At 59.5% G+C, this 24,876-nt stretch overlaps 1 long non-coding RNA gene across 1 annotated transcript; it reads left to right on the top strand.

Moving 5' to 3' along the window:
• Positions 1-12,949: 12,949 nt before the first annotated feature.
• Positions 12,950-21,006, top strand: LOC138920020 (uncharacterized). Its single transcript, XR_011430616.1, has 3 exons — positions 12,950-13,261; positions 13,772-13,865; positions 18,446-21,006. It is a non-coding gene; the product is annotated as an uncharacterized lncRNA (long non-coding RNA).
• Positions 21,007-24,876: the final 3,870 nt, after the last annotated feature.

Raw genomic sequence — 24,876 nt, forward strand, 5'->3', positions numbered from 1 at the left:
CCGCCACTGCCACCATCCACACTGGCACAGAAGCCTCCCCTCGCCCTCCCGAATGTCCTGTCCGCGCTCAGCCAGAGGGTCCCTTAAAGCCATGGACCAGCCCGGTCACTCCCTGGCTGAGTCGGATCCCCAGGGCTCCCAGAATGAGCCCCCAGTCCTTCCCTCGGCCACCAGGCCCCGCACCCTCTGACCTCTCCTGACCCCTCCGCACTGGCCCCTCCCGCCAGGCTGGCCTCCTCTGCGTCTCTGAAACAGCTCAGGCTGCCTCAGGGCCTTTGTACTGGTTGCTCCCTCTGTCTGGAACACTCTTCCCCAAGGGTCCACAGGGCTCCCTTCCTTCAGGGCTCTGCTCAAGTGTCACCTGCATGGGAAGCTTTCTCTGACCCCCCACCGCCCCCTGTATTCCATGTCCCCGTCCTGCCTTTTGTCCCCTGGGGCGCTCGTCGCCTCGGATGCACGTAGCTTGTCTCTGCTGCGTCCCCAGGCCCCAGCACAGGGCCCAGAACCTACAGGTGCTCAGCAAACATTTGTTGAATGACTGAATGAACAACTGTCTGAGCTAGTGGCAGATGAGGACACTGAGGTCCCTTAGGGTAGGTGACCAGCCCAAGGCCACTCAGCTAGTCGGAGGCTGAGCCAGGTCCATCAGATCCTGGAGCCGGAGTCTCAGAAACTGCGCCTGACAGACCGAGCCCCTGGTGCTGGATCCGGAAGCTTCTGCGGCCTGGCCAGCCCCAGGGCCAGGCAGGACTCGGCATCTGCAGCCCCAGCCCGCCCGCCCGGCATTCCAGGCTCCGGCCCAGGTTCCGAGCTTTCTATTTTGAGCCTCCTGGTCCTGAGGACTGTGTGTTCCCAGCAGGCGGCGCGGGCCAGCGGCTGAGGCGGGGTGTGGCTGTCACCCTATCTGGGGCCTTGTGGTGGCGGGAGCCCGAGCTGGGGCCCAGCCAGGGAGCCTGAGAATCCAGATTCCCTGTGCTTAACCTGTCCGCTGCTGAGGCCTCTGGCGCGAGTCTCATTCTCTGCCTGCCGGGCGCCCGTTCCAGCCCTTGCCCTGGTGTCTTGCAGGGGTGGCATGGACCCATCCCACCTTGGGTTATACCCTCTGTTTGTCCCCAGGACTTCGAGGCCCATTTGAATTCTGGCTCTGCCCCTTTTCAGCTGTGTGACCTTGGGCAAGTCACTTCACCTCTCTGAGTCTACTTCCTCACCCAGGAAATAGGGGCAATAGAGAACCTGTCTCCTGGGATTGCTGCGAGCTTCAGGGTGACAGAAATGAGGGACGTACGTGCCCAGCTCTGGCCAGTACTCGGCAGTGTGCCCCCGGGGCGTTTCTTCCCCATGGCCCCATCTCCTCCCCCGTCCTTCTCCCCGCCTGCTGCATCGGGGTCACGTGCATGTGGGGTGGGTGTCTGTCTCCCTCTAGAACGCCAGCTCCACCAGCCAGGCACTCATGTTCGTTTCTTTACCACTGCATCCCCTGCACGCGGCACAGCACCTGGCACACAGTGGGTGCTCAATAAATGTTTATTGAAAGAATGAGTAAATGAATGACCAATGAATAGGGGAACACAGGCTCTGAGCTCAGAAAGTATGTCCTCACCCCCCCTTCCCCGGCCCAGGGAGGGGCCCCTGGGGTCCTCAGGTACTTGTGGTACCAGGCACCCCTGCTCGGTCTTATCCAGAAGCCAGTACGGCTGTCCGAGTTAGCATCATCCTCATTTCACGGATGGGGAGAATGAGGCTCAGAGAAGGAGAGTCACCTGTGTAATGTCACACAGTGGTCATCGCCTGAACCAGGATTCCAACCCAGGACTGCGTGGGGGCTGGATGGTTCTTTCCCTTGGGGGGCAGTCGGTGGTGATGGAGAGCCTGGCGGGGCAGTGAGGAGGTCCCAGGGAGGGTGGGAGGGATGGGAGATGGGTCAGCCCCTCTCCAGTTCCATCTGGCTCTGTGTCTCTGTTTCCATCTGTCTGTCTCCCTGGCTCCTCTGTTGCTGTCTTTGTCCCATCTCCCTCTACGTGTGTCTCTCTCCCTCCCTTGTGTGTCTGACCCTCTGCCCAGGAGCAGGTGCTGGCAGCAGACCCCTGGCTTGGGGGCTGGAGCTGACGCCCAGCAGGGGAGGACAGACACCCAGGACTGAGCTGAGGGTCTGGAGCCGGACCCCGCACCAGGCCCCATGCGGGCCCCAGGGCCCCGGTCTGTCTCCACTCTTCAGGGACAACTTTGGGACCCCGGGTGGTTTAGGGAGCCCCAGGCCTGGTTTCAGAAGACCTGGGTTCAAATCCCAGCTTGGACATTTCCCAGCCCCACGGCCTGGGCCACCGAGCCTCAGCTCCTGTGACACGGGACGTCGACAGCCGTCTCTCATAGAAGTATCTCCTAGATCAGGAGGAACGACGTGAGGCCAGGCTCGGCTTCCTGGGGCCCAGGCAACAGGGGAAGCACTCAACCAACAGCTCATTGTCATGATTTCTTTTCAGCGGGTGGAGAAAGTGAGATTCAGAATCAGTTCACTCAGCCATCAAACATTATTGAGCGCCCACTATGTGCCAAGTGCTCCTTTTTGCATTCACTGGCCCAGAGATTGGCAGACTATGGCCCTCAGGGCAAATCCGGCCCACAGCCTGTTTTTGTAAATAAAGTTTTATTGGCACACAGTGTGTCCATTCGTTAACTTATCGTCTATACCTGCCTTCGCTAGACTGTGGCATGGAGGAGTCTTGAGAGACCGTAAGACCCCCAGGGGGAAATATTTACTGGCTGGCTCTTGACAGAAAGGGTTTCCAGTCCCTGGATCAACCTGTCACCGCCTGGGAGGAAGGAGGGGTCTCAACTGGGACTATGATGAGAGATTGAGGTCTGCGCCCAGGGCCCGTCCAGGGTTGGTCTCCACAAACCCTCTCCGGGTCTCCTTCTCCTCCCTGTCCCTTGGGGACCCTCCCCACTCCTGCTCCTGTCCTTCATGGCTGCCGAGCGGGCTCTGAGCCCCACAGGGGGAGGAACCCGGCTTGAGGGCCAGGTGGGTCTGCGTCTGAATCGTGCCTGGGCCCCGCTCGTGCTGGGGACCCTGGGCCAGAAGTCTGACACGCAGTAGGTGCTTAGTCAACGTCACGCCCCTGCGTGAGCCTCCGCGTTCTTTCAGGCTCCGTCCGGGTCATGGCGGGGAACCTTCTGCAAAGGGCAGTCTTTGGCGCTGGGCGTTGGGCTGTGGAGCGGTGGAGAGGGAGGCCTCACGGGAGGGCACTTCGGGAGCCGAGCGGCCTCTAGAGCACTGCGGTGGGGGGACCTCACCGTCCCCCAAGCCTGCCCTGAAGACCTCGTCTATCCCCGGGCTGGAGGCCTCAGTCCTTGACTGGGACACGCCCGTCCCTCCCAGCTCCTTTCAGCTTCCCTCCTACTGGCCTTGGGGAGCTCCAGGTTTGCCCTTAGCCCTTCCCAGCGGTCCCACAATCACCAAGAGGCAATCCTGCATGCTGCCTGGAGGAGGTGACTTTGGCGATTCAGGAACTGGGGCTCCTCATAGCCCCAGAGCCCAGCGTCACGATCAGGGGCTGTGAGAAGGGAGGTGACCGCGGCCGCCGCATGGCCGAGTGGTTAAGTTCACATGTTCCACTTTGGTGGCCCAGGGTTTTGCCGGTTTGGATCCTGGATGCAGATATGGCACCGCTCGTCAAGCCATGCTGAGGTGGCATCCCCCACAGCACAGCCAGAAAGACTTACAGCTACAATATACATCTAGGTACTGGGGGGCTTTGGGGAGAAGAAGAAAAAAAAGAAGATTGGCCACAGTTGTTAGCTCAGGTGCCAATCTTTAAAAAAAAAAAAAAAAAGGAATGGAGGTGACTCTCCCAGCGGCCGTGCCCTTTGCCCCCTGCACCTGCTGGAGCAGCCCTCCCGAATTAGTTCACTGACTCCCCCCTGTGCTGGGCGACACGTCGCAGACTCCCTCCCTGGGCTCCGTCAGGTGGGGCTCCGCTGGTCCTCACCCCTCCAGGATGTCGTGAGGATGAACCGGGTCAACGAGGGGACGCGCTCGGCGTGGTCCCGTGCTCAGCACACACGCTCGTGGGTCCCTGAGGCCCCCCAGGGCCAGGCCTGGTACCGGGGAGAGGGGGGAGGGGCGGGGGGCCGCAGACAGTCTTGCCCTTAGACACCAGCAGCTTCCAAAGGCATCGCTCCAGCTGCGCACCCGCCTGCTCCCGACTCCAGCCCCCCGCCCCCCGCCAGCCACGGGGCAACTGAGGAGGCGCAAACTCGCCTCCAGCCACCACCCCACTCCTGATCTTCCCCCTGAAGCCACTCCGTCTGAGTTAAAGGCTCCTCTGTCCTCCAGGTGCCCCCCAAACCTGGGAGTGGTCCCCGAGCCCTTGTTCTCACGCGCCCCCACAGCCCGCTGCTCGCCACATCCTGTCGGCCCCACCTTTGAAATCCGTCCTGCGTCTCCCCACCTCCACCACCCCTGCCCTGGTCCATGCCACCAGCATCGCCCACCTGGGGACCTCACCCCCTGCAGCCCATTCTCCACTCAGGGATCCCCTTAGAACCGAAGTCAGATCCTGCCCCTCCCCGGGCCAGAGCCCTCCCAGGGCTCCCTCCCATTGAGAGTAAAACCCAAAGTTCTTCCACAGGGCCCTGCATGACCCCACATCCAACAAACCCTCCGCCTCTCGGTGACCTCGTCTCCTCCCACATTCTCCCTCGCTTACTCTCTCCCAGCCTGATGGCCCCTTGCAGTTCCTCTAATAAGTCTTGCATCTTTCTACCTCAGGGCCTTTGCGCGTGTTGCTTCCACTGCCTGGAGCCCTCATCCACCTTGTAGTCACATGACTCCCTCCCTCACCCCCTTCAGGTCTCAGCTAAATGTTGACCCTCAGAGCAGCCTTCTCTGACCCCCTGCCCTCGCCAGCTCTATATTCTCCCCTCTATCCTGTCTCTCTCTGTGTCCTTCCTTTCTGGGTGGAGGACATGGCACAGAGGAAAGGTCTTTCCAAGGAGGGGACAGCGTGTGCAAAGGGCAGGGAGGGTGACCAGTGAGGGGGTGCAGGGTGGAGGACAGCGGGACCGGCGGAGAGGCCCGAGCTCCAGGAGGAACCATCGTCCAGGTGGGAGGAGGGGGCGCTCTGAGCCGGCAGGCGGGTCACCTGGCTCTGTCACTCCCGGGCTGTGTGACCTCAGGAAGCCACACCTCCCTCTGACCCCAGGATCCTCAACTGCTTTTGGAGACCACCTAAGCAGACCCTTTATCTGACAAATGGGGAAACTGAGGCTGCCAAACTGCTTCTGTGACCTGGTGAAAGGTTACCCCCGGATGGGGACAAGCTGGGGACTGCTGGTGGTCACTCACAACCTGGCTTGAACTAGTTCCCTGGATTCCTGGCTACCCAGCGACCCCTGGACCAGAGGGCGGGGAGGAAGGGTGGGGGCCAGCTGAGGCCGCCCTCAGGGCTCCGGGTTGCACCACCACGGCATCCACGCTGTGACCCAGGCAGGTGACATGTGCTCTCTGGGAGTCACTCCCAGGCCATGCAGCTGTGTCATGCACCCACCCCCTCCCCACACAGCCTGACTTGTGCTCTGCTCTCTGCTGCCATTTCCTGACTGTGTGACTCTGGGCAAGTCACTTCCCGCCTCTGAGTCTCAATTTCCTCTTCTCTGAGAGGAGCTAACAGTAGTACCCGGCCCACTGGCTGTGGGGAGGATTTACTCTGCCCCAGGTGCATGGGCCCTCCTGCTGTTCCTCAAACATGCTAGGCATGCTCCTACCTCAGGCCCTTTGCACTCACTGTTCCCTTTCCCTGGGACACCTGTCCCAAAGATGGCTTGCTCTCACTCTTCCTTCAGGTCTTGGTCAAAGGTCACAGCTCAGGGAGGCCTTCACTGACCCCTGACACTCCCTTCCTTGATTAATATGTCTCTGTAGCTTTTGCTATTTGCCTGTCACCCCCTCCAGGACGGCGGCTCCAGTTTTGTCTCTCTTGGTCATCGTCATGTTCCCAGCCCTCAGCGTGGCCCCCCGCACAAGAAGGTGCTCAGGAAAGACTTGTAGGATGGGTGAATGAGTGAATGAGTGGATGGGGGAATGAGTGGATGGGGGAATGAGTGGATGGGGGAATGAGTGAATGAGTGGATGGGGGAATGAGTGGATGGGGAATGAGTGGATGGGGGAATGAGTGAATGAGTGGATGGGGGAATGAGTGGATGGGGGGATGAGTGAATGAGTGGATGGGGGAATGAGTGGATGGGGGAATGAGTGGATGGGGGAATGAGTGGATGGGGGGATGAGTGGATGGGGGAATGAGTGAATGAGTGGATGGGGGGAATGAGTGGATGGGGGAATGAGTGAATGAGTGGATGGGGGAATGAGTGGATGGGGAATGAGTGGATGGGGGAATGAGTGAATGAGTGGATGGGGGAATGAGTGGATGGGGGGATGAGTGAATGGGGGAATGAGTGAATGAGTGGATGGGGAATGAGTGAATGGGGGAATGAGTGAATGAGTGGATGGGGAATGAGTGAATGGGGGAATGAGTGAATGAGTGGATGGGGAATGAGTGAATGAGTGGATGGGTGGATGAGTGGGTGGGGCCACCCACTGGAAGCTCTCCTGCCAGGGTGGTGGGTGTGTCGTCTTTGGCAGCTGCTTGCCCTTCCCCTCTGCTCCCGGCCCCTCAGATCCTGCCTCACCGTCCTGGGCTCCCAGCCCGCTCCTGCCCGGCTCCCTGCTGCCTGCGCAGCCTCGTCCCTGGGTCGGGGCGACCTGGGGGGTCACAGGCGGCGGGGGCTCCCTCGGGCCCTGCCTCTGGCTCCGCTTGCATCCCCGGGGGGCAAAGGCTTCTGGGAACAGGCAGAGCCACGCTTTGAAGCTCCCCTGGGTCAGCCCCTCGGGCTCCCGGCCTCCAGACATCGCCTGACGTGACCCGTTGTCACAGGGATGAGGACAGGGAGACCGGAGGGCGGGCCGTGCTGGGGTCTCACTTTGGGGCCCCCCCGATGTGACTCCTCTGTCGCCCCCACACCGGGCTGGGGCTCGGGCTCCCATTTCCCGGATGGCAAGACTGAAGCTCCTCAGATTCAGGGCCGGGTTCGAATCTCACCCTCCCACTTCCTGGCCGTGTGACCTGAGGCTTGTCCCGGGGTCCCTCCGAGCCTCAGCGTCCCCTCTCTGTAGAATGGCGCGCCAGTGGGGCCCAGCTTGCGGGCGTCTTGGGAGGACAAGACCAGCCATCCCACCGCATCCAGGGACTCCGGCCCCTGTCTGGGCCCGGCCCCGGCTCCGAGCCCCCCGCCACTGGTGGCTCCGGGCCTGGCACCCGCGCCTCATCGTCGGAGTAACTGCCAGGCCCGGGAGGCGCTCGCTGCTGCCTCATTCCCCATCCCTGACTTCTCCCCTCCTCGTCCTGGCCTCCCTTCTCCAGAACCAGCTTGTTTTTGTTTTCTGTTTTTACGGCTCCATAAATGAGTCACGGGCCTGATTTGATTTAATTTCGTTGTAATTGTTATCTTTTCAAGCTTGTTTTTTTCCACTCGGTTACTCACGAGACCACAAAACCTAAACAGGACGGGCACCCACGGCCCGGCCTCCTGGGCCTCTGGGGCTCGGGGCCGGGGTCAGCGGCTCCTGGAGGACTGAGGCGGGGTCCGCGGGGCCTCCAGGGGGAGGTGCTTCATGTCCCAAGCAGGACTGGGTGCTGTGTGACCCTGGGAGAGTTATTTAAGTTCTCTGGGCCCCATCCCCCAGCGTCCTCCCTGGCAAGCTTTGGAAGAGGGAGTCAAAAACTCCGACACCTCGGGGTCAGGAGGGGACACGAGGAGTGAGGTGGGCTGGCCGGCGACTGCAGTGAGTAGGCCCTGCTCTGGGGACAGCCGCCTCTCAGCCGGCACGCGGCCCAGATCTTTCCATTTGTCAAGAGAAGCCAGAAATCCAAGGTCGACTGTGAAAAGTCCTGATTCTTAAATGTTGGCTAGTGAATCAAATTGAAAACAGTAAATAAAACCCAGCTCTGTGGACACCTCTGGACAGAAGGTTCTAGAAGATCCAGCCCTGCCCACAATCCAGTTGTGGCCGGAGTTCTTCCCTCCACACCTTTGCCCGAGCCGTGCCCTCCACCCGGAGCCCTCTCCGTCCTCCTCACCTCGTCATTCTCCTCGTTCCTTGAACGGGAGTGTGTCCGCTCTCCCACAGCCCTGGCGCCCTGGTGGCCACAGTGTGTGGTCGCCACAGCTCAGTCATTCCTCCCACTGACACGAGCTCGTGAGGACGACACCAGCCTTGTCCCCTTTCGTATTCCCGGGATCCGGTGCCCAATCTACTTTGGTTTGATGTTATTTTCTTTGTGGAGCGTGTGACCTGTTTATTTGAGACCACCTTCGAGATGGGATAATTAGTCCCTTAATTGTTAAAAATCATAGGAAATATGTTTCCCGGTTTATTATTTATTTCTAAAGTGGGTGCAATAATTGGTCAGTCATCTAAAGACCGAAGGGGCTGGGCCGGCCCCTCCTGGGGTGAGGAACTGGAGGTTAGAGCCAGTGAGGGGCCGGGGAGAGTGGCCTGGGGGGGCAGGATGGGCCGAGGGCACGGCCACCTGAGCAGGGCCTGCCAGTCAGGTGCGCCGGGCCAGCCTTATGAACCACAAGTTTCAAATGATGGGGACGGAGCTCAGGACCCTCTCTGGGGTGGGTGGGGCTGCAGCCTCATCTACTTCTCCAGAGGCTGCAGTGGGCGGCCGGTTCTGGGGCCAGTGACCAGGGCCCTGTGGCGGCCACCGGCTGAATAATTTTACAGAAACCACTCTTTCCGTGATTATGTCAGGTTGGTCAAATCCGATGAAAAGGACATTGCACTGTGCTGTTACGCAGTTCTGTTTAGATATATTGAAATATATCAACACTCGCTTCTCTGTGTTCACCCTAAGAATTCATGTAATTATATGATAATTGCGTTAGGTGGAAGAGGAAATCTATGTTTTTGTTTTTTTGCCACTTTGCAAGATAGGGTCCTGGTCAAACTCCTCTGAGGTCCATCTCTATTTTAAAGCGTTGGCCCTGGTTCTTGGTGGCTTTTTCCCAGGCCGGACTGTCCACCTCCATCTTCCGAGCTCGCTCCCAAGGTCTCCAGAAGGGCCCTCCCCCACGGCCCTGGGCACAGCTCTTGCTCTGTGAGGGGTCCCAGGGTCTCCAGCAGCCCGTCGCCCACCACCCCTGTGGGCCTGGCGTCCCCAGCCTCTGGCCCAGCCCCTGCCTCCCTTCCTTCTCACCATCTGGTCTTTCTCCAGGACCCCCTGGGCAGCGCTCCCGCCTGGAACAGAAGCTTGGAGGATGCTTGAGATCCCGTAGCCTTGGAACTACAGACTTGCTCCCGCCAGGACAAAGGAGTCACCCACCCCCCAGCTCTCAGCGCACCAACCCCTGCGATTCTAAAATTCGAACGCACAGGAGGCCCACTGGACCAAGTCACGCGCTCGCTCAGTGAATACCTGTGGAGCATCCGTTAGGCACCAGGCACGGGGGGGACACAGTGAGCAACATGGACAACCTTTCTGCCTTTGGCACTTGTGTTTTAGCAGGGGAGACGGTCAAGAACCAAATGATAGAAGATGCAGTGTGTCAGGTAGCCACATCCACGACAAGGGGTTGGGGGTTGCCGTGTGACATGGGCTGTCACACGAGGGACAGGCGGCCGGGGGAAGTGAGGGGCCCGCCCTGCAGATGTCTGGGGTGGAGCGCTCCAGATGTTGGGAACAGCAGATGCAAGGGCCCTGAGGTGGGAGAGGTCTTCCCTGGTGGGGAAGGGCAAGGAGAGCAAGCTGGCTGAGTGAGCGAGGGCGAGGCTGGGGGGCAGATCACCCGGGCCCTGGGGGCCCAGGAGGAGGAGTTTGGACTCTACTGCAAGTGAGGTGGGGGCCCCTGGAGGGTCTGAGTGAGGGAGGGACAGGGTCTGACCCGGGTTCGGGCACACAGCTGTGGCGCTGCGGACATCTGGCCAGAGGAGTCTCTGTGGGGGCCGCCCTGTGCATCCCCAGGGGCTGAGCGGCATCTCTGTCCTCCTCCCACTGGACGCCAGCAGCACCCCTCCCCCTACAAGTTGTGACCACTAAAAATATCCGCGGACACTGCCAAATTCACCCTGGGGCGCAAAGTCGCCCCCAGTTGGGAACTACTGGTGTAACAGGATCCCGCTGGCTGCCGTGGGGAGAGTGGCCGCAGGGTCCCAGGATGGGAGACACGGAGTGGCAGACAGGGCTGGGTTCTGGGTCTAGTTTGAAGGGGAAGTCAGCAGGCTTTGCTGGACTGGACCTGGAGAGGGAGAGAGACGGAGGGGCGAGCTGAGGGTGACCCGGGCTCTGGCCCGAGCTAGGGTGGGGGCGAAGGCGCTGCCTTTTACTGAGAGGGACCTGGTTTCGGGGCCACCTCAGAAGGTTTTTCCTCCGAGATGTCACTTGAGTCCGTCTCGGGGCGGTGGGGGGTCTCAGAACCCAGTGTGGTCACAACCTGGCCCCAGGGGATGCGGTTTTTCAAACTGTGCTTCAAAGAACTGAAGTGTCCAGAGGACGTACCTTGATGGCGAGGGGTGGGTGGGTGAAGTGGGGGTGAGGACAGGACAAGCGGGCAGGGGTCCCTCACTTCAGCCAGATCGGGGGATCCCACTAAGATGTTTCCAGAAGTGGTGCTGAGGCTGCAGGAAGCCTGGGGACGTCTGTGCCTCCAGGAGGAATGCAAACTCGCCGCCCGACCCCCCCCCCCCCGCCACCCCGGGGTGGAGCGGCTGGTGAGGGGCAGGCTCCTGCCAGAGGGTGGGCGCTACTCAGTTTCAGCCCAACGCCACCACGCGGGAAGGCCCGGACTGCCAGTTTGTCGTGAGAAGCTGTAAACCTGGATTGATTTTGACGTGTTGGTGCAGAGCTATAAATACACAGGCCAGATCTGGCCCGCGGGCCGGGACTTTGACACCTCTGTTCCAGGCAGCCCTGTCATCTTGCAGGTGGTGGTGGGGGGGCACCGGGAGGGAGGTGGGGCCTGGGCAGGCTGCAGAGGAGGGTGGGATTCTGACAGAGACGAGAGGGTGTCCGGGAGGTGTGGCAGTGAGATCGCGGGCGAGGGGGGGAACAGGGGAGCCTGTGGTTACAGTGGAGGGAGGGAAGAAGAGAGGGGACCCAGAGAGAAGAGGAGACGCGATAATGGCGGGGAGGATGCTGGGAAATAAACCAAGAGGCCAGACCTAAAGCAGGGCTGGAAAAAGTCACAAAAGGACTTTAACAATATTAATAACTACACTTCCGAATGGTTTGCCAACACAGCTCCTTTATTTTACCCCCGACTTGGGTTCTTGGCAGTCTCTGCGGACGCCAGGGACTACTTGCCCAACCAGGAGCGTTCTCGTTTGCAGATCATTTCCTAAACGCTAAATTAGAAATTGAATACTGGTGTGTGAAGTTTAGGTGGATTAATGAACGATTTATTAATTTCGGTTTAGCAGGTTTCTTTAAGTATTTTAGAGGCAATGAAGTTCTGGTTCCAAATGTCCCTTGCAAATCTGCCACCTGGCAGCAGCCAAAATTTGAGGTGACGTGCAAAAATAGCTGATGTGTAAGGATGGAAAGGCGTGAGGGAAGGTTAGCCAGTCCGGGAGAGTTCGCTTTCCTGGGAGGATCAGGGCAGGCTCCCTGGAGGAGGTGGTTTTGAATCCGAGTGGCAAAGGATGGGGGAAATGTAGACCAGGCAGCCGGTCTAGGGTGAGCGGGGGCAGGCCAGGCGGCGGGCCCTGCGCGTGAAGATGTGTGAAGGCGGGAACAATGCGGTGGGAGTTTGGACCACGGGGCTGGGGCTGGTGGAGGCCGCCGCAAGGAGAGATGAGGCCCATGGGGGCACCGCCAGGCCGGAGGGCAGGGAGCGTGGAGAATGCGGCTGACCTCTGTTCCAGGGGCTCGTGCTAAAGAAGGGCTGCCTCGTCCTCTGTCCACCACCAGGCGCCCTTTCCCCTCAGGCCTGTGCAGTCATCTTTGGTGAAATATGAGAATGAGTTGCCTGCATGGAGGCCCACAGGACGCCCAGCCCTGCACGGATGGCTTCGGGGGCGTCAGCTCATTCATTCCTCCCGTTAGTTGCATGAGGGAGGTGTTATCATGATGCCCATTGTACAGAGGGCACAGAGGAGGCCCAGAGAGGTTAAGCAACACGGCTAACGTCACATAGCCAGGAAGTGGCAGAGTGGTATTGGAATCCAGACCTCCTGGAACCCAAAGTCCTTGCACTAAGCACTGCTCTGTAATGCTCCTCATGTGCTCCCACCAGGCCTGTGACCTGAGCACCATAGTCCTCCCCATTTGTCGGAGGGAGAAACTGAGGCTCTGAGAGGTGGAATCACTTGCATGAGATCACACAGCCGGAGGGGAGAAGCCGAGGTTGGAATCCCCGGGTCCAGGTGACTCCAGTGCGCTTTCTGCAACCACCAACGACACAGCTGCTTGCTCTGCCACCTCCATGTCCTTATCTGAGAAGCGGGGTGAGGACAGCGGCCACCCGGTGGGGCCGTGCAGGGGTCCGAGGGGGGCGCTTGGCCGTCGCTTTAGGGACGCTGGGTGTGGCCACTTGTGTGAAGGCGCTGTTAGTAAGTGAGTGGGTTAGTGGGAGGCCTCAAGCAGTGCCCTGCACACAGTAGGTGCTCAGAAGTGCTGGCTGGCGGCATTACTACTGTGGGACCTGCCGCAGGGGCGGCCCGAGGTGCTTCCCAACCTGCCTCCTTCGCAGACGCTCCACTCGTGTCCCATCACCCAGCGACGGGCCTCGGAGTCCAGGTCAGGAGGACGCAGGGCATCCGCCCATCAGTCCGAGAGACGCTGCGAGCACTGGGTGACCAGTCCGATGTCAGGGTTTGAACCCTGGACCCCCTGTGTGACCTCTGGCAAGCGTCTTGCCTTCTCTGAGCCTCAGTTTCCCCTTTTGTCTATAGAGCCTGGGCCAGCTGCCCCGGAGGTGTCAGCCCCGCGCAAGGCCAGGGGCGGTTCCTGTGCCCCCGCTGGCCGCCGTCCCCGCCTCCTGCCTCCCGAGCTGCAGGCCCGCCCGGCTCAGCTGTGACGACCAACCAGCCAATGTGTTTACTGAACTGCCTGACCCCTTCCGGGAACTGGGCCCAAGCTTCCCAGAACTCGGGTATTAATGACCCGGAGCCACATGACAGAGCATGACACAGCACTTTTGGGCACAAGGCAGGGCCCAGAGGGGCGCGTGGGGGGCCGCGGCCCAGCCCCCAGCCCGCTGGCGGGTGAGTCACCCTGGCCTCCTGCAGCCTCCTGAGCGTCCGCTCCGGCGCCCTCCCCCAGCCCCAGAATGTCCTCCCCCGGCCGGCTGCCTGCGACCTCCGGACCTTTGCCCCAGTGACCTAGAAGAGGTCCTGCTGAGCCGGGCTGCCCTCTGGGGCCGCAGACCTACTTGTTAAGCACTTACTGCCCGTGAGGCGCTGTCTCACAGTGATGGGGAAACTGAGGCTCAGAGGGGGGAACGGGGCCTGCAGCTGCGCGGGGCAGCCTTGAATCCCAGCAGCTCTAGGCGCCCTTGGATGATCTTCCATCCCCTCGACAACCCCACAAGGGAGGGGCCGTGTGGGCTGTTTCATAGCTGGGGAACCGAGCACGGGGGGGTGCTGAGTACCCCGCCCAAGCTCTGAGTCGGGTCTGTCTTGGGACCGCTCGGCACCAGCGCGGGCAGCAGGCAGGCAAGCTCGGCTCCGGCCACGCAGGTTCGAGTCCTGACTCTGCTTTTCTCTGGCTGTTAGCCTGGGTCCCGAGGCTGCGCTGCTGAGCTGGGGCGATGGCAGAGGTGACACGGGGGTCCTGACCTCCGGGGCGGCTGGGAGGCTGCACTGGGCTGTAAGTACCTCTGGACACACAGAGTGGCTGCACGCTGACCGTCCCCGTCCACAAGTCCCCCACCTGGTGGCCGCCCCCGGCACCCTTTGCCCCACCCCCGGCACCCTTTGCCCCACCCCTGGGGCAAGTGAGGGCTGCGGTTTTTATGGGCTGGGAACCAGATGGGCGTGGGGGCTCGGAGGCCCCCCCACCGGCGGGCATGGGGCCGCCTGGATCCCAGCCTCCGGACTCCGGGCTGGGGGTGGGGCAGTGCTTTGATGATCTTCCCCCCAGTCCCCAACTGCTGTTGAGCGCCTGCTGTATACCAGACTCCAGGGGCACACCAGCGAGCAGGGTCTCTACCTGGATCCTGGTGGAGGAGACAGGAGAGCCCTGAGCAGACATGGGAACGGATAAGACGTTCTCTGCCAGGGAGAGGTGCTGTGACAAGAATAAACAGGGGTGTCTGGGAGCTGCATCACTCAGGGAGGGCTTCCTGGAGGAGGTGACATGGAGAGACATCCAAGGAACAGAAGGAAAGGACCCTGGGAAGGATTTCCAGCAGGGAGAACAGCAAGGGCAAAGGCCCTGGGGTAGGTTTGGGCTTGGGGTGTTCCAGGAAATTCAAGGAGGCCAGCTGCCTGGTACGCCGAGGGAGTGAAAGTCACAGGAGGTGATGCTGGAGCTGTCAGAGCATGCAGGGATTGTGGCCAGTGCCACTGGGAGGATGTGAGTAGGGAGGGGACCAACGTGACCCGGATTGACGGACAGTGAGCTGTCACTCACCGTGACAATCAAACTCTCTCCCCATCTGCCAGATGAGCTAACTCTCACCCAGGTTGAGTTCACCCTGAGGGTCGGTGGCAGGCGGGTGGGACCGAGCGGGTGGATGGACAGTTCAGCACGGCTGCCCCAAAGAAGAGGCAAGGAAGAACCTGGGGCGGGGAATGGACGGCCCATGGGTCAGCAGGGGCGGTCAGGTCATCCCCGCAGCCCCGAGAGCTGCGGGCTTCTTGGCAGAGGAGGTGCCCTCTGGGCTGAGGTTGGGGCAGAGGTGCAGGAAGAGTGCTGCTGGGAGAGGGAACAGCTTGCAGGGAGGCCCTGAGGTAAGAGCGAGAGTAGGGTATGTTTGGGAAATTCATCATTACTCGGGACTCAAGAGGGGGAGAGGCGATGGGTGACACTGTCAGGATCCCCATCCTGGGAGGCCTCAGAGCCAAGGGGAGGAGATGGAATTTCATTCTGAAGGCCTACTGTGTGCCAGGCCCAGGTGGATGCCAAGATGGGCACATGTTCGCCCTCCTGGGCCCCGTGATTCAGAGGTGGGGGCAGCCCAGAGGGGGATCAGGGACATGACAGGGAGGGCAGAGGGCCGTGAGCTCCCACTCTCGCTTTTACAAAAGACCCCTGGGGTTCAAATCTCAGTTCTGTGACGCCTTCACTGTGTGACCCAGGGTAAGTCACTTCACCTCTCTGAGCCTTGGTTTCCTCATCTGTAAATTCCACTTGGAAAGATACTGTCAGAACAGTGAGATCATTTTTTCATCCACTCATTCATTCAGTCACTATTTTTTTGTGCACCTACTATGTGCCAGGCACTAGACTGGGCTCTAGGGGCACAGTGGTGACAAAAATCTCCTGCTTTGACGGAAGAGATGTTATGCAGCAGAGAAGAACATGGTCTCTGGAGCCGGATGGGCTGCGTTAGCTCCTGGTCCACCACTTATCCACTGTGTGACTTTGGGCGAGTTGCTTTACCTCTCTGAGCCTTATCTGTAAAATGGAACAATTATAGTACCCACCTCGTGGGGTTGTTGTAAGGACATGTGAGTGAGTAATGTGTTTAGCACAGAGTCTGGTGCACAGTAGGTACTCAATACATGTTCTGTATGCTTGTGCTCAAATTGGGGAGACAGACAATAAGCAATCAGATGACGGTGAGTGGACAAGGTGGTGTCTGAAGCGGGACGTGTCAATACCAGCTCTTAGCACAAGTGGGCATACAGTAGGCACTCAATAGGTGTTTCTCCTTCTTCGTCTCCTCTTGAGCCCAGCCTGGACGGTGACAGGGTCTGAGGTTTGGGAGTCCGTGTGCAAGACGGGAGCCATCTTTGCTGACCCAGAAACCTGGGGCTGAGCTTTGGGGCCACGGAGAGCAGAGATGTCCCTGCCACCCCTCCCCGCCGCTGCCCGCAGCCCGTCCCCAGCATTGCTAGCAGCCTGGGTGGCTGGGGCGAGCCGGGGCCTTCCCGTGGGTCCCCAGTAATGACACTCATTACACAGGTGTCTGGCTGCACACGGGGGGCGAGGGCCCTGGGGGCCATGTTCATGTGGCACCCTGCCAGCCCACCCTGGGCCCTTCTTCATCCTTGACTTGCCCGGGGCCGGTGGCAGGCGGGGGAGAAGTCGCACGGGGCCAGCTGGCGCCCGGCGAGAGGAGGGAAAGCGGAGACGTTTGGGTGTCAGGGACTGGTGTGGAGGACGGGGCGGGGGCGTGGGGTGTGGTGTGTGCGTGCGTGCATGTGTGTGTGTGCATGCGGTGTGCACAGGGGCACGGTGAATCTGCACACCCGTCTGGGGCCCCTCCGGCCTGTCCACGTGGAGGCGAGAGGGTCTACACAGAGGGAGTGCTGACAGCCTCCCACATGGGCTCGAAATCTGCAGCATCCATTTCACCTGTTTGCTTCACCTACGTGCACAGGCGGGAACCAGACTGTGGCCGGCCTGGGCCTGGCGACATCAGAGCCAGCGCAGGGCCAGTACTGGCCTCTGCCGTCCAAAGCTCCAAGTGCAGGGAGAGGCGGACGCCGAGCCCAGGTGCGAGACATCCCAGTGAAGCCTTTGGTGGGGAAGTAAGGCAGGATGATGAGAGAGCGAGCCGCAGGAGGGGGTCGGGGAGGACCCTCTGAGAAGGCGACCTTGCGCTGAGGCCTGAGGATGAGCCACCGTGGCAAGATCTGGAGGAAGAGCGTCCTGGGCAGGAGGAACAGCAAGTGCAAAGGCCCTGAGGCAGCACCAGTTTGGCCTGTTTGCAGAGCGTCAGGGAGGCCCCAGGGAGAGGAGTGAATGAGGAGAGAGGGTAGGAGACCAGGTCAGGTACGGTGGGGCCGCCGTCGTGGGCCAGGGTCAGGAGTGTGGCTCTTGCTCCGTGGACAGTAGGAAGCTTGGCATGTGGTCGGCACACAGATGGAGGCTCCCTGGGGGTGAATGGTTGGAAGAGAGTGGGGGCTGGCGCGGTGGGTGTGGGAACCATGGGCCCAGCGACAGACAGGAACGTGGGCCGCCCAATTTCTGTTTGAACCTAGTCTCCCGGGTTCAAACCCCCTGGATGCTCGAGCCTGTTATTAAGCTGGCTGCACCCTGGGGCGCCTGCCTTTATCCCCAGACAGACAGGGCCTGGCCTGCCTGCCCCGAGGTCGACCCCGGCCCCCCAAGGGGAGTGGACGGGCCGGACTGGTGAACTCCCTGTGCCCGCCCCAGCCCCGCTGGGCCCCGCAGCAGGGCCAAACGTACTTCTAAGAGCTGGAAGGAGCCTGTGGGGCAACGAGCATCCCCCATTCACGGATGGGGAGACTGAGGCCAGAGAAGGGGACGGTATGTCCCAGGCTCCATGGCAGGGAGCTGACGGCAGCACCTTGGGAGTCTCTGTTGTAGCTCCCATCTCTTCCCACTTCCTCCTCTGTCCACTGGGCTCCTCCCCGTGTGACTCTGGCTGGGGGAGCAGCCGGGGTCTGGGCAAGGCCAGAGGGACCAATTTGGACGGCCTCTCCTAGCTGGGTCCTGCAGGAAGGACTGCCCCACAGCTGAGCTAGTGAGTTCCCCGTCACTGGAGGCATGCAAGCAGCTGCAGGTAACAGCCTCTCATCTGCTTACGGGGCTGCAGAGGGGTCTGCATGAATGAGAGACGACGCCCCTTCAAGCTCTGGGTTCCACAGGACCATGGCCCAGTCGTTCTCCACTCAGGCCTCAGTTTCCCAACTCTGATTTTTTTTTATGTGTGTAATCAGAGTGACCTTGATAAAAGGATAGCCTCGAGGATGAGAGTTCCCTGCTTCTATCCCGTCCCTGGCTCCCCCGGCCTCAGGGGACAGTCCAGCCCTCACCACGACCCAGACAGCCTGCAGCCCTGGCCCGAGGCCTCTCCTTCCCTCTTTGTGCTGTGGCCACTCAGACTTCCTCACCGTTGTTCCAGGTCGCTGCCTTTTCCTGCCTCAGGGCTTTTGTAGAAGCCGTGACCATTGGGTGCCAGGCCAAGTGCTTTCTGTTATTTAAATCTCTCACCAGCCCTGTGAGATAAATGCTATCATGGCATCCATTTTACAGATGAGGAAACTGAGTCTCAGAGAGATCAAGTGTCTTACCCAAAGCCACACAGCCCATAAGCAGAGGAGCCAGGATTTGAACTCAGGCCTCCTGGAACTTAACACTACTCTCTTTTCTTCTTTCCTTGTGGGACTCATTCTCACTTTCAGAACTTTGCTCCATAGCCCCCTTCTCCAGGAAGCCCTCCCTGACTGCCCTCCCAATCCTTCTGTGCCTGTCCTGAGTTTCACCATCGCCAGGCTGATCACGTCGCCTCACAATTATCTCCTCTTTTACAGCTTTATTGAGGTACAACAGACACGGCACGTGTTCTAGTGTGCACTTTGGTGAGTTTTGACACATGGATGCGCTCATGAAGCCACCAGCACAACCAAGACTGTGAGCATACCCATCACTTTCCACTCCCGAGGTTTCCCTGTGTCCTTTTGTCGCCGCCCTTCCCGCCCGGCCTCCTCCATGCTCTCTATTGCTGTAACTCAGTCTACGTTTTCCAGAAGTTTCTCCAAGTGGAATCATATAGCACGTCCTCCCTTGTCCGCTTCTTTCCCTTGGCGCGAGGATTTCGAGATTCATCCTGTCATCACGCCCGTTATCTTCTCAGGCGTCCGCCCCCTCCCAGCAGGCCGTGAGCTCCGTGTGGCAAGGACTTTGCCTTATTCGTCTCCGTGTCCCCAGCACCCCGCACAAGGCTGCGCACACAGGAAGCGCCTAATAGATGCCTGACTGGCGGGAGGGTGGAGACGAGCCCCTGTGGGGGACGGGCAGGCTGCAGCCTCGTGGCAGCGAGGAGCCCGAAGACTGGCTGGGACAACGGCCCCTGGACGCTCCGGAGGCCCCGTGGCCCCATCAGATGAGCATATCCGCTCATCCCGGTGGCTGTCTCTGGGGGTCAGAGACCTGAACTGCACAAGGGTTGGGCTTGGGCTGAGGACGCGCTTAGTGGCCCCTTTATCTGGCGTGGGCATCCGGCCCTGTGTTCTGGAACGGCACAGCTTGCACGCCCAGTGGGCCATGCGGCCTGGGCCCGGGCATGGCAGGAAGGGAGCTGGCGCCCCCCCACCCCCCCAAACCAGTCCGACTCCTCTGGAGAGGCTGCGGGAGCTGAGCGAGCGCGGGCGGCGGGGAAAGGAGGAGGCGGAGGGAGGACCCGCTCCATCAGCGACCGTCCCGGGGAATTTCCAGTCCTGCCCCGGCCGGCTGGTTACACAGGCGGTTTCCAGGTCTCGGCCTCAGCCCGAAGGCTCCATGGCCCCAAGGCCTCTGGGTCTCATCCCCGGCTGGAAAGGCAGCTGGCCGGGCTGGGGAGGGGCGAGGGGACAGAGCTACATCCCGAGACGGCCCGCAACCAAAGCTGAGTGAGGCATGGGCTTCCTGCGCGATGTTACTGCCCATTTCCCAGATGGAAAAACCGAGGCGAGAGCTGTGGATTGGCTGAGGTCACACAGGGGTCGCCGGGGAGCAGGAGTGCTTAAGGCCCAGCGGTCATCTTGCAGAGCCTCCTTCGAAGATGACAATGTTCTTTTGACAAATGCTCATTGAACCCCTACTGTGTGCCAGGCTCCATGCTCAGCTCTGGGGATTAAAAGAGAGTCCCGGGGCCGCCCCATGGCGTGGTGGTGAAGTCCAGCGCCCTCCGCCTCCCTGGCCTGAGTCTCGGGTTCGGATCCCAGACACAGACGCACACCACGCGTCAAGCTGTGCTACGGTGGCGTCCCACATGCGAAATAGAGGAAGAGTCACGCAGATGTTAGCTCAGGGCTAATCTTCCTCAAGCCAAAAAAAAAAAAAGAGGAAGATTGGCAACAGATGTTAGCTCAGAGCAAATTTTCCTCACACACACAAAGCAAGAGAGTCCTGGGCATGTATCATGTGTCACGTCTTACCTCCAGATGGAAAAACTTTTGAGGGCAGGCTGTGGAACTTTGTTTTCTTGTTTGTGGAAACAACGAATTTACACCAGGTTAGCGTTTCCCAAATAGGGTCTGAAGGACACAGATTCTCTGGGACATTGAGAGCAGTGACATGGGGAAAAGGGTTCCACGGGCCCAAGAGTTCGGGAGTTACTGTGTGTAAGAATGGAGCGTTTGCTGCAGGACTTCTCAGAGCCTTCAATGTCTTAACAAGCTCCGCGAGCATCTCAGTGGATGGGTGCTCTGAGTCACCCTCTGCGAGATCTAAGGGAGCCTGTTTAGTGTCTTCCTGTCTTTCTGATTCCTGGTTTGGATGCCACTTCCTCCGAGGAGGCTTCTCCGAAGCCCCAGGTGGACCTGCGTCTGTTCCTGTGAAGGCGCCTGCCTGGAGCTCCCTTCGACCTCTTAATATTTTCCACCTTGAGTTGTAACTCTGTTCCCATCACCAGCCTGCGCGCTGCTCGAGGGAGGAGCCCACGGTGATTCATGTCTTGGTCCTGGTACAGGGAGCTGAATGGGTGGATGCAGAAGTTAATGGGAGGAAGGATGAGTGATGACCTGATGAATGAATGGGCGGACGGTCGGATGGAAGATTTAATGACTGGGTACATGGGCGGATGGATGTTTACGGATGGATGAAATGCATGAAGAGACAGGTAAACCAAAGCCTAGACGAATCCATGAGGGACATGATGAACAAATGAAATAATGCATGGATGGACGGATGGATGAATAAAGAAATTAGTGGATAAATGGGTGGATGGATGATGGAGGGGTGGGTGAATACAGAAATGGTGATGGATGACAAATTATGAGGCAGAGGATGCGGATAACTCACGGTTTAATATTGTGAATTATTGATGGAGGAATGAATGGATAACATATAATTAAATGAGTAAATAGAATAATAAATGAAATGGATGAATTAATAGATGGCTAGATGAGAAAATGCATAAAGGGATAAATGGATAGATGGATTGGTGATTTCCTGAGTGTACGGATGGGTGATGGATGGATAGATGAGAGAGCGGATGAGAAGGATGGATGAATGAACGGGTGGATGGGTGGCTTGGAGACTGGATGGATGCGTTGATGAACGGGTGGATGGGTGGATGGAGGAGTGAGTGGTTGGATGGGCAAGTGAGAGCCTGGATGCCGCCGTGAACGCACGCAATGTCTTGACCTGCACCGAGGTCAAGATGGCAGAAATATCCCTCATCCCTCTTTGATGCAGCAATTTATCAAGTTTTTGGAATTTGAAAGTTTAATGAAAGCAATGAACTATATCTCTAGAAAATTGCACATAGACATGAAACGTCAGCAATTTTAAGAGGGCGGTGGTCATCAGGCCTAGAAGCCGCCTACAGACCCCCAGGAGTCCCAGTGCAGAGCAAGGAGTTTCCTTTATTCCTCAGGCCCTGACCTTGGAGAGGAACCCAGGCCCAGAGGGATGCAGGCAGCTGAGATGGGGCCACCGGGTGTCCCAACAGAAAGAGCACTCGTGTATTCATTTGTTCACGGCACAGCATTTCCGCGCCTTTTCCGGATGCCTGTGAGAAGACAAAGCCACCTCTCATAGCGCCGGGTGTTCGGAGCTTGAAGTCACACAGATTTCCTTTGTAATCTCATCTCTGATGCTCACCGGCTGGTTGACCTTGGGAAAAGTCCTTCACTCTCTGGGCCTCCTCTTCATGTATAACACAGGGATGGCAAGAATTCCTACCTGTTGGCTTGTAAGTGTGTAAACAAGCGTGTAAGTGTGTAAACAAGCCTAGTGCTCAGAGCATAGTAAGTGCCCAACAAATGCTGGTGGCGGGGTACCCAGGACACCCTCTCTTCCCTTGAAGCAGTCACCGTCTGGGAGGAAAGACAGACAAGCAAGCAGAGCACGCGTCCCAGAGGCGAGTGGGGGCCCGTGGCGGGGGACCCTGCGACGTCACCTGAGTGTCACCGGCACTCGACACCCATGTGCGTTGAAGTCTCCTTCCAGCCAGAGGCCACAGAGACTGGACGGCTGCGAGCCACATTTCCCAGCCTCCTTTGCAGCGACGGTTCTGTGTGCTCTTAGGTTCCGCGATCACATGCCCGCCCGGGAGATTCAGAGAGTGGAGGCCGTCTGGTTTTTGCTGTGGCCCTCTTTCTGCTGATAAACATGGCCACACACTGCATTTTCTTACAGCAACGTACATGCCTGGTGACCAGTTTGGAGGTCTGGGGAGGGGGGCTCCTGTCTCCAGAGAGCTGCTGGGTGGCCTGTTCTCCAAGCCACCAGCTCCCGCGCGGCCTGCTGATGCCCCACCATCCCGACCGGCCGAGGGGCAGCTCCCATATGGGCCAGTTCTGCTCCTTGTTTCGGAGCCCTTCCCGCCCTTCTAGTGATTTTCTTCCAATTCCCTGTATTCCACCCTTTCTGCATAAAATACCTGGACCAGTTTCTGGTTCCTGCAGCTGTAGCCTGACTCACACACGTAGGACTCCAGGGGGTACTAAACCAGACTTTGGGGGTCAAAGAAGGTTTAAGAAGCCCGTGTCTCCTAAGTTGGGTCCTGAAGGGCATTTGGGCAGTGGTGAGACAAGAAGTGGGGCTGGGAGGGGAAGAGCATTCCAGGCAGGAGGAACAGCCTGTGCAAAGGCTCAGAGGCAAGTGGGAACATAGCGTATGGGAGAAGGGAGAGTGGTTCAGGCTGGCTGGAACATACAGGGCACGGAGAGAGGTCGCTGGACCAGGCAGGGCTGGAAGGCTGGCCAAGGTGCTTGGGTTTCCTTCTGAAGGTGAAGAGGCCCTGCATCTGATGGCCCAGCAAACAGTAACTGTGGGAAGCTGGATTTGGGGACGAGGGAGCACCAAGGTGGAGCAGCTGGTGAGGAGGAAGCACAGCCACTCAGGGCAGAGGCGAGGGGCAGATGGGTCTGCAGGACACTGAGGACGAGACTCCCTGGCCTCGGTGACCAGCTGGGCCGAGGGTGTGGATGTGGAGGCATTGGGGACAATGCTCAGGCTCAAGGCTTTGGCCATCGGCAGCTGGTGGGGACGTCTAGGAGGCGGGAGCAGTTGGGAGGAGCTGCTGAGTTCACTTTGTGCATGGATGTGCAGAGAGCTTGGGGGCCATCCTGGAGTAGGCATCTGGGAGCAGGCAGACCCGTGGTCAGAGAAATGAGATGCCAGGGCTGAGACAGACCGGATGTGGCCAGGGGCCCCACATCCCCCACGACTTTGGGGAAAATGAGATTCCCAAGGAGTTGGTGAAATATTCATTCAACAAACACTACGGGGAGCCTGAGACTAACCTATCTATTCATTTCTGAGTGCCCAGCCCTGGCCTAGGGCCTGGTGGCTAGTTAAATAAACCGGGAGGAAGCAGTGGGGCCAGCACTGGAGGATGGGCTGGGTTCCAGCAGGAAGACAGGCGGCGAGGCCCCGTGGTCAAGCGTGCGAGGCCTGGGTTTGAGTCCAGCTCCTCTGCATGCTCGCTGTGGGGCCCTGGGCCAGACATTTTCCCTCTCTGAGCCTCAGTTTCCTCATCCGAAAGTTGGTCATAAAGGGACGTGGCAGAGATACAAAGCAATGCTCGTGGAAGCATGGGGGGTGGGCGGGGTGTGAACCGGCGGCTGAGGGCAGGCCTTTGGGGATAACCCAGGGCTCAGAAAGAGTCACTTACTTCCTGGTATTGCATGGCCACGGGGAATGGGAGAGAGAAATTAGGATCCGCCTGGCAAACACATCCACAGCTGTGTCCCATGTGGGAAAGGCGACCTCAGTCCCCGCCCAGCCCCCTTCCACCCCCCAGCCAGCTGGAGCGGGCGGGCGGGCGGGGTGCGGGGAGCTCATCCCGAGGTGGGGAGGAGGAGGACCAGATGACAGGAGCCTTCTCCGCAGGCCCTCGGAGCCGCTGGCACTGGGTCTTGGCCACCACCCGACCCTCAGATCCTGACTCAGGATCAGGCTGTGAGCGGCTCCTTCTCTGGCTGCTCTGTCCGCCCAGGCGGAGCTCGCAAACTGGGGGCCCAGGGGACTCACCCTGGCCCTCGGGTGGGTTTCGTTCGGCCCACACAGAATTTTTTAATGAATGGAGCCAACACTTAAAAATCTGCAGATATGACATGAAATCCTGTGTTTCTGGCTCCCTTTGGAAAATCAGAAGATCTGAAGATCGGATTGCTGGTCCCCCTTCCCGAGAGGCCACACTCAGCTTTTGACAGGGCACGTGCCCCAGTCCCCACCATTCCCTCTTGCATCTCCAAAACGGAGGCCAAGGAATAGGAACTATTTACTGCCTTCCCCCCGCCCACTTCACCCTTTAAAACCCCTGCCCGGCCCCTGGCGGCACTGAGTTTTCAACCCCTGAGTCAGTCTCTTTTTCCTCCATAACCACAAGGCTTTGGCCCTGGTCCCAGCCCTGGGTCCCCAATCTGCCATCGCGAACTCCTCAGGGTCGCCGTATGCCTCTCCGTGCCCCTCGAGGCCAGCACCACGCCCTGGGGGTGGGGGAGGGGCTGAGGCTCGGCCGGGGCCAGCTGGACCCGGGGAGACAGGCCCACATCTGCTGAGATGTGTCAGCTGGGCCTGGTCACACTCTCTGTAGCTCATCCCTGAGGCATGTGGGACCAGGCGCTGTGCTCTCGGCCCGGCCAGGGTGGCGGGCGGGGCTGGGCCCGGGGTTGTGGTCTATATCGAGGCAGCGCGCAGGAAAGAGGGAAGGAGGAGGGGAGACGCAGAGCTGCCTTAGCAGAAAGTGCCCAAAACACAGAGGTGGGAAGACCTGAATTCACACCCTTAATTGCTGTGTGACCTTGGGCAA

Source organism: Equus caballus, chromosome 22 (assembly GCF_041296265.1).
Source record: "Equus caballus isolate H_3958 breed thoroughbred chromosome 22, TB-T2T, whole genome shotgun sequence".
NCBI lineage: Eukaryota > Metazoa > Chordata > Mammalia > Perissodactyla > Equidae > Equus > Equus caballus.